This window comes from Hippocampus zosterae, chromosome 15 (assembly GCF_025434085.1).
Source record: "Hippocampus zosterae strain Florida chromosome 15, ASM2543408v3, whole genome shotgun sequence".
In the NCBI taxonomy this organism is placed as follows: domain Eukaryota; kingdom Metazoa; phylum Chordata; class Actinopteri; order Syngnathiformes; family Syngnathidae; genus Hippocampus; species Hippocampus zosterae.
The window spans coordinates 6,982,784-6,991,506 of record NC_067465.1 but is presented as its reverse complement, the minus strand read 5'-3'; the positions used below and the strand labels follow the sequence as shown (position 1 = coordinate 6,991,506).

Below are 8,723 nucleotides of genomic sequence, written 5' to 3'. Positions count from 1 at the left end.
TTTGCGGCCAGCACCATCCACTCTTTTCATGATCATCGTAGAATATATGAAATGAACAACGATCGACTCACCCTTCTTCGACGACTTGGAGGGCTGCCGGGACTGTCGCTGTAGAGCTCTGTTTTTCCCCTTTTTCTTTCTTGAAGTATTTCGAATTTCTGTGTATATATGCTGTCATTTTGAGGTCAGTGAAGAAAATTGCTTGAATTCTACAGTACATACAGTATGTCATGCCGCACACACGATGCGTTATTTTTAGCGGTTCAACCTCCAGGCAGCACACGCGGAGACTGAACACACTCCTTCCATACCAGAAGCGGTGCACTGGGGCTGAGCGACAAAGAAAGTAACCTTAAGGCAGAACAAGACACGGGAACCAAACGAGAGGGAATTTGACTTGAAATTCATTCAAAAAGGAAAGTACTTCCAGTCATTTGGGATAGAATGGCAATTTGCAGAGGGCAAGTCAGCTGAAATTGCAAGCCACAGATCCATCATCAAATCCCCTCGTGATACTGACCGGACAATATTTAACAACCAGAACTTGACACTGACTTTTTGGTGAAGCAGCCGCTGTGGCCTGGTGATTCCCAGTTACGAGTTCCTCCGCATTTTCACTCGCCACAACAGTTTGTTGGACCAATATTATTGCTCAACCAACTTCTGCAATGGGGAAAATACATCATAAGCCTTTTTTTCTGATCAACAGTTTGTTTGGAGGTGGGGGGGGGGGGGGGTTCCTCTTCTTTCCACGACATGTCTTTGCGATTTTCAGGCTTCGTGTTAACATAGATCATGTCACACAGTACAGTATATGTCTTTTGAAACACTTACGGAAACCCAAATGGAGCAAATGTACAAAAACAATGTCACTCACTTTGTCCACCTTTTTTTTTCTCTCAAATGGAATCACACTTTACCCAACTTCTCCATGTTCCTCCCCTTGGTGAATCGGGTCCTCCTCGTGATGTTTTTGTTCTCCGTAGGGAACTCCATGATGTCGGCTTTGCATCTTGCGGTCATGCAGCAGGTCCTTCTGGTGTACTTGTGGAGGATGAAGACCAAGTCCTGTAGGGGCGACGCCAATGACAATCGATGGGGTCAAACTTTGAACTCGTAAATAGGGAGCAGTGGTGTGCTGAATGCAAGCAGAGCGCGATGGTAAAGAAAAAAATAGATGAGAACAACAGTGCTAATTCCAAATAGGTATTGCCATTGACTGCTATCCACTATTATTTGGGAAAACACGTTAAGCTCTTTCCACGCTGTACCAAACCAATCCTGATTTAAAAAAAACTGTATTTTGACGTTTATTTCACAATTCAAAAGGACACTTTGATTCTCTTCTCTTTCATCTCAAACTGCTTCAAACAACAAAGCGTGTGACGGAAAAGTGGTTAGGACTGCAGTCGCCGTATTGCCAGATGGCCACTAGAGGGAGACATGAGCCAACTCACCCCTGCGAAAGCCGAGTGGTGGGACTGAGGCATGACAGGCTTGAAGGAAGTGATTTTCTCTAGCTCTCCGTCCGACTGTCTGTCTGCCAAGGCTTCTCGTTCTCTGGCCGCCAACACCCCCTCCCCCCGTCTACATTGCAATTGTTCTTGACCACAGATGGTCTATTGTTCGTTGACTGGGGTCTGAAACAAACGTGGCCCTCCCAATTCTGGATCGGAATTATAAACAACAAACAAAATCATTTCATGCAGTAAAATATCGTCACATACTGGGACAATTAAACTTCTCCGAATAGTTTTCATAGCTATATAAATGCCTCGCTTCAGCACGATACATTTTCAAAACGTGTCGGTTCGCAGTCAGTCAAGCCTTCGTTTGACGCTTCGGTCTCACTTGACAGTTGTACACGACGTCGAACACAAGTACTCGTTTTTGCTCAGGGTACTGACAATTAATTCGAGGGTATAAAAACAAGCCGTAAAAAGAACGAGGCGTAAAAAATGAGGTAGAAAACGCAATCAATGAGAGAGGACCAACAAAAACTGCGTGGCTCTCCTCCGTGTTGCATTCAAGTGCCGTGCAGCACAAAGCTCCTTCCGCCTAAGATGAAATCAAACAGGTGCGCCAGGAAACCAGAAAACCGTGAGGCAATCTTCAATATGAAGGCTATATACAATGTTACACCCTCGAAAATATTTGAAATACAATTAATGTGGACAGTGAACTCATTATAATATAAATAACGTCAAATTAAGGTTATCTTTTCTGATCTTACTAATAACAACAACCTATTGACCGTACACATAAAGTATCAACATTTCAAGTTGTAAATAATGTCAACAGTTTCCTTTGACCAGAAAAAAGAAATCGTCCATTTTCTGATGCGCTTCCCCTCACAAGGGTCTCCGGACGTGCCGGGGCCTCTCCCAGCTGTCTTCGGGCTGTAGGCGGGGGACACCCTGAACTAGTTCCAAATCCATCACGGGGCCCACAGAGACGAACAACCAACCGACAATTTACAGTGTTCCATTAACCTGCCGCGCATGTTTTTGGAATGTAGGAGGAAACCTGGGAAAAACCCACGCAGGCGAACCAGTCGCCCGCCGGTCTGTCCACACAAATCACCCCCCCCCCCAATATTACTTAACTTAAAATCGCATTGGTGCCGAAATGTTATTGTAAACAGTGATCGTGACTGTTCTGCATGTTAATTTGCAGCTATGAGGAACCGATATCGAAAAACGGACCCTTTAACTGGAAAAGTTTTGGTAAATTAAATTTTTAAAAACTCCTCATATTGTCCCACTCCTGCAATGCTGCAGGGATTTGAAAATCTACTCATGGCCACTAGAGGGTGCTTGAAAAGCAGGGAACGGAACGCAATGACAAACGCTCAGCTCTTTGCTCATGTCATCCAATATCAACGGCATATTGACAACAGTTTGGCTAGCACATGAATGAATTAAATGAATTAAAAAAGAAACAGTATTTTAGATATCGCAAGACTTTTAATGGAGCTTTCCCGGTTGACTCGAGAGGTGTGATAGACCTTTTTGCACTGGCTGCTAGCCAACCACGAGGCACAAACAACAGTTCACCCTCACAATCAAGCAGTTTGGCAAATTGTGAGCAATTCATGAAGAAAGAGCACGGATTCAAGCTGTTTCATGCAACTCCCAGTTGAAGTTTACCCTCAAACTTAAAAAAAAAGAATCTAGAATTCAATGCTAATGCTAATTAGCGCCTACGTTGCGCTGCTTTAACCATTGAAACAAGGGATTTAACACACACGGTGCAGTGGGGTCTTGATTAAAGAAAAGGGGGGGGGGGGGGCGAAATGGACGCGTGATGACTGGAAGTGAACGCAGGGGGGCAGGACGCATTCATTGTTTACATGGTGGACATTGAAAGGAACTACGACATGCGGCCTAAGTGGCCAGGACAGGCGAGGATAGAAACAAAGACAACTGGCAGAGGAGAAAAAGGTGGGGCAGGGGGGGCTGGAGGTGAAGTTGGAGGGAGTAAAAGAGTGTCGGCGAAGGACAACTGAGAAAAGACCAAAGCTTTCGTTTACTCAACACACACACACACACACACACACACACACACACACACACACACACACACGCACACACACACACACACACACACACACACACACACAGCCTACATCACATATCAAAATCATCCGCCAGACTGTGGAGACCCACAGATTTAAGTTTGCTTAATTAAGAAAACTAGAGGCATATTGTTTCGCCCCCAGGGCAGACTCATACAGTAGAGAAGCTACGCCAGAAGAGACGGGGGCGGGGTCATCTCTCCAGCCAGCGGAGACACCCAATAGATGCTCGAGGGGCAGCGGGGGTAAGGGGCCGGCCGGCTCGCTTGCTCGGACTCTTCCCTCACGCAGGGATTACGCAGCTCAATCAGACTCGGGCAGATTATGTCTGAACGGAACAGACTCGACATGGGAATGAGATTAACAGCCATGTTCCAAATAATTTTGCTGGGTGAGAACAATCGGCTTTGTGATTAAGCGCAGCGCTGGAGGCATCAAATGGCTCACAGATGTAAAAGCCGTGATTTAAGAAGATCATTGGGTCGGGCAAATCCTCAGAGATCCATTTGGCTCAATATGCTGCAAAGGTTTGTTTGTAATTAGTCTGATTTTACTCCTGCGAAAACATTAATCGAGAGCTTCCATAAACCAATTAGGGGCTTTGAAATGTGTCCGCCTTGAGCATCATCGCGACCCCTAATCCCAGCGAGGTCAATCGATGCATCGGTGTCAGTCACTGGACGTCAACAAGGAAGTAGTAGCTTCACGTTTTGCGCTCAGCCCGATCAACAGTTGGACATATAGTTCCGTAGAAATGTGGCACTCAACACAAGTTCAATCTTTTCATCTCAATCCGCGTGCATCTAGCGTCTCATGTTCTTCGAAACAGCTCACCCCGAAATGGTGATCATTCCCGATGACCTCACTTCTGGACTTTTTTTTCCCCGTAGTACGTATGCATGGTAGGATTCATTTCACTTTGTGATATTTGAAACGGATCGCGCTCGGAATAGCACACTCCCGAGACCACGTGAAATCCAATGTGAGTTTGTGGAACCCAGTGGCTATTAAAAAAAAAAAAAGCTCTTTCATGCCATAATTCTATTACAAACAAACCATGTCAATCTTATGCCACTTGGTCATGACCAACACTCGCTAACAATCCTGAAAATAGGATTAGGCTTGTCGATTCAAGTCATGACAGTGAAATTGCATTAGCCTCCGCACCATTTGAAAGTCCTTAAGTTGTCGGCATTGCAGGCTCGCTAAGCGGACCGCAGAGCTCGGATGATGACTGACACCCCCGAATGTGCTTCCGCGCTTCAATTCACTGATGGTCATCCTTTCATCCTATGAGCTCCAAATTCCTACCACTGGCTCTGGTAAACGCACGGGGGCCCCCCATGTCAAGGCCCGTCCCTGCCGGGAGGGCATATGGCTCTCATTGTTTTCGGGAAGGCAGTGCATGTGTGTGTGTGTGTGTGCATACAGAGTCCAACGATGGCCGCCCTCTCCCGGGGAGTTAAACAAATTGATTGGCAGGCTAGCGACGGCCAGTTCCAGACAGCGCCGTCCCCATTCATCCCAACACAGCACTCGCAAAAGGCCGACGGTGCGCCGGCTGAAAGGATGGGCCTGGGGCCACTTCAAGGAGGCATCCAGGCGCAGGCGGGAGGGAGACCGTCACGTACGAGAAAGCCAAATCCTCATTCAGGTCAATAACGAGGGGGGGTCCAAACTGCGGCCTCATGACCACTTCCAAAAATTTTAAAAAAGGGTATACTATATGTCAGAGTTATCAATTAGACATTCAGAATAAAGACCCAATGGGGAGAAGGACACACTGGATTCTGGTACCTTAATAATATGCAACTGTGTGATCACTACATACGGGCTGTTCGGTCACTATACCACCGATGTCAGAGTTTGGTCCGCATTGCCGGCAGTAAGTCGGAATCGTTTCCAGTGGGGGTAGCACTCCGCCAAGGCTGCCCTTTGTCGCCGATTCTGTTCATAACTTTTATGGACAGAATTTCTAGGCGCAGCCGAAGCGTTGAGGGGGTCCGTTTTGGGGGTCTCAGTATTGCATCCCTGCTTTTTGCAGATGATGTGGTGCTGTTGGCTCCTTCAAACGGGGCTCTCCAACTCTCACTGGAGCGTTTCGCAGCCGAGTGTGAAGCGGTTGGGATGAAAATCAGCACCTCTAAATCTGAAACCATGGTCCTCAGTCGGAAAAGGGTGGAGTGCCCCCTCCGGGTCGGGGAGGAGAGCTTGCCCCAAGTGGAGGAGTTCAAGTATCTTGGGGTCTTGTTCACGAGTGGGGGCAGGAGGGAGCGGGAGATCGACAGGCGGATCGGTGCAGCGTCTGCTGTGATGCGGACGTTGTATCGGTCTGTCGTGGTGAAGAAGGAGCTGAGCCAAAGGGCGAAGCTCTCAATTTACCGGTCGATCTACGTCCCAACCCTCACCTATGGTCACGAGCTATGGGTCGTGACCGAAAGAACGAGATCCCGGATACAAGCGGCCGAAATGAGTTTTCTCCGCAGGGTGTCCGGGCTCTCCCTTAGAGATAAGGTGAGAAGCTCGGTCATCCGGGAGGGGCTCAGAGTCGAGCCGCTTCTACTCCACATCGAGAGGAGCCAGATGAGGTGGCTTGGGCATCTGATTCGGATGCCTCCTGAGCGCCTCCCTGGTGAGGTGTTCCGGGCATGTCCCACCGGGAGGAGACCCCGAGGAAGACCCAGGACACGCTGGAGAGACTATGTCACCCAGCTGGCCTGGGAACGTCTCGGGTTCCCCCGGGAGAGCTGGAAGAAGTAGCTAGGGAGAGGGAAGTCTGGGCTTCCCTGCTAAAGCTGTTGCCCCCGCGACCCGGCCCCGGATAAGCGGTAGATGATGGATGGTGATCACTACAAATCCTAATCACTTTAACACAATCAAATCTATTTGTCTATTTTAATTTTTTTTCATCCTCCGTTTTTATTTTTGCGTTTCTAAGTCACGCAAGGTCCAACTCGGCATCGGAGGCCCGACAAGTGAGGACAACATCTTCGCACAGCCGAGGTCATCCACCCGTGCCGCATGGAATGGCTCGTTGCCCAAAGGCGGTCAAAACCCACCAGCAATTAGCCACGGCCGCCCCCCCCCCCCAGCCGCAAACCAACAAATCAAGCTCAACTACCTGTATAGCAGCAGCATCACCTGCAACGCAATCCTTTGGTCCTCCATCGATTTCTCTTATATTTTTTCACAACAGTCCACGAGGCTCAGTCACGCCTCCGACATTGAGCAGCATTCACACTCATGGCCTAATGAGTGTGACTCGTGACTCTGAGTGAAATGACTTTTCCGCCCACTTTTTCTTTTTCTTTGTTTTTGACTCTGTCAGTTTGCAAACCTGAATGAAAGTTGGTGTAAAAGAGGGGGCTTTGTCATCTTTTCGCTATTGAAAGGCCTCTGGACTCCTTCCAGAGGAGACAGAAAAGCCTATTCAGGGTTTTTTTCTTTTGTCAAATATGATCTCCACTTGCAAAACACGCTTGATGGACATTCAAGTCAAACTCCAAACTGTGGGAGGTTTGGAGGAAGGGGGGGGGGTCACAAACACACACACACTGGCATTGAGAAAAGCATTGAAGCGTGGATTTCTTCAGGGATTTTGCATCTCATGATTTTCCCCGTAGGTTTCACTGTGTTCAACGGGATGGGGGCAGGGGGGTCCCAATTAACTCTTGAGATTGACTATAATTATCAAATGGTTGTCAAAGGCCATTCTCGCACGTGTTTGACGACCTTTTTCGACCCAAGAGCTAAATTTCCTACGATTGACCAGTTACCGTACGTGCCCCCCCCCAGACTCGGGGGGGGGGGGGGGTCATTTGCAAATGATGACTCAGCATTTGAAAACCAATTTGATTTGACAATCGTCAGCCAAAGTGTGGGAGCCCTGTGGGAGAAGACAAACAAAATACAGGTGGATTAACAGCTTTCAAGGGCTTCTTTATCTCGTCCAAATGTTTGACCGCTGCTCAGCTCGCTTTATGTACCTTGGCCGGCCGGCTTCCTCGAGGGCTGCCAACGGGAGCCGGGGGGAGAGCTTTTCCTGCCAGTCATTGATGAATCTCGCAGCCGGAAGCAGCCGTCACGTCCACGTATGCTCGTGACAACCTGTATGAACAAAATCTTGAGAAAGCGAAATCCAGAAACAAACAACAAGACTCCAAAGTAACAAGCCCGAAACCCACGGCCGAAGCAAAACAAAGACCTGACACCGAGCGGTCGGGCCGGGAGTCCCTTGAGCAGAGAACCTCCTGACGACATGATGAGTCACAGGTGTGCCGCTGCAGAGGAGCCCTACAGAGCCCCCTGCTGGCCGCTAACAGAACAACCGGGACAGCTTCAGTCACTCCAATGGATGATGAGCCAATTCTTGAAACTTCAAGCTGCCATTTGAGTCTTCGTCACCCGGTGTTCGGGCTCTCCTCTGCTTCGGGGCCTTTTGTCGCGAGTCGGATGTTTTCTCGGATTGTGTCAAGAACCATTTCGACAACAGATGCAATGAAACGCATTCGAAAAACTGCGCGTGGCAAAATGAGGCATTTCGCCGACGATGCAATGTAAAGGACTGAAGAAACAAGCCGTTTTTGTGGGGGGTGGGGGGTTGCTCCTGAAAAGTGGAGATTTCGGGAGGGAGAAGGATTCCACCCGACGACAATGATTTGTCATCATCCCAAACAACGATGGTGTCGGATTCGTGAAAGTTTCTCCTTCTCCGTGTGTCAGCTTGTGTTTGAACAAGCGGCCGTCGATGAAAATTGATGCCAACCAGAGTGGAGCCTGTCTTACAGCAAACCAACAGACAAATAACCGAGTGACACGCCAAATGACTTTATTGGGTTTTTATCAGCATTTCCATGCCAGCACAGGGACCGTTAATGATTAACAATTCATGTACTTATTGATCTCCAAAACACATGGGAAATAGCGAGCGCTGAGCTGTAATTGACTTTTTAAAAATTTTATGAGGCTACAAGTTCCTGTCTCGTCAATATCAATTTGGGCCATACAACATGCTGTGTGTGTGTGAGTGTTTGTGGGTGTGCGTGGGTGTGCGCACACACACCCACTCACACACACACATATAAATGTATATAAACCCTTTTTTTCCATCCTTGCTATTTTTCCTAGCTTCTGCACACATACTGTA

General features: G+C 48.1%; 1 protein-coding gene across 1 annotated transcript in view; it reads left to right on the top strand.

The window, feature by feature from the left end:
- The window catches only part of LOC127616503 (uncharacterized), a 100,462-nt gene extending 92,256 nt beyond the window's left edge, over positions 1-8,206 (top strand). Inside the window, exon 11 of the transcript XR_007967126.1 lies at positions 8,197-8,206. The gene's annotated coding sequence lies outside the window, so the exon portion shown is untranslated. The remainder of the gene's footprint in view (positions 1-8,196) is intronic.
- Positions 8,207-8,723: the final 517 nt, after the last annotated feature.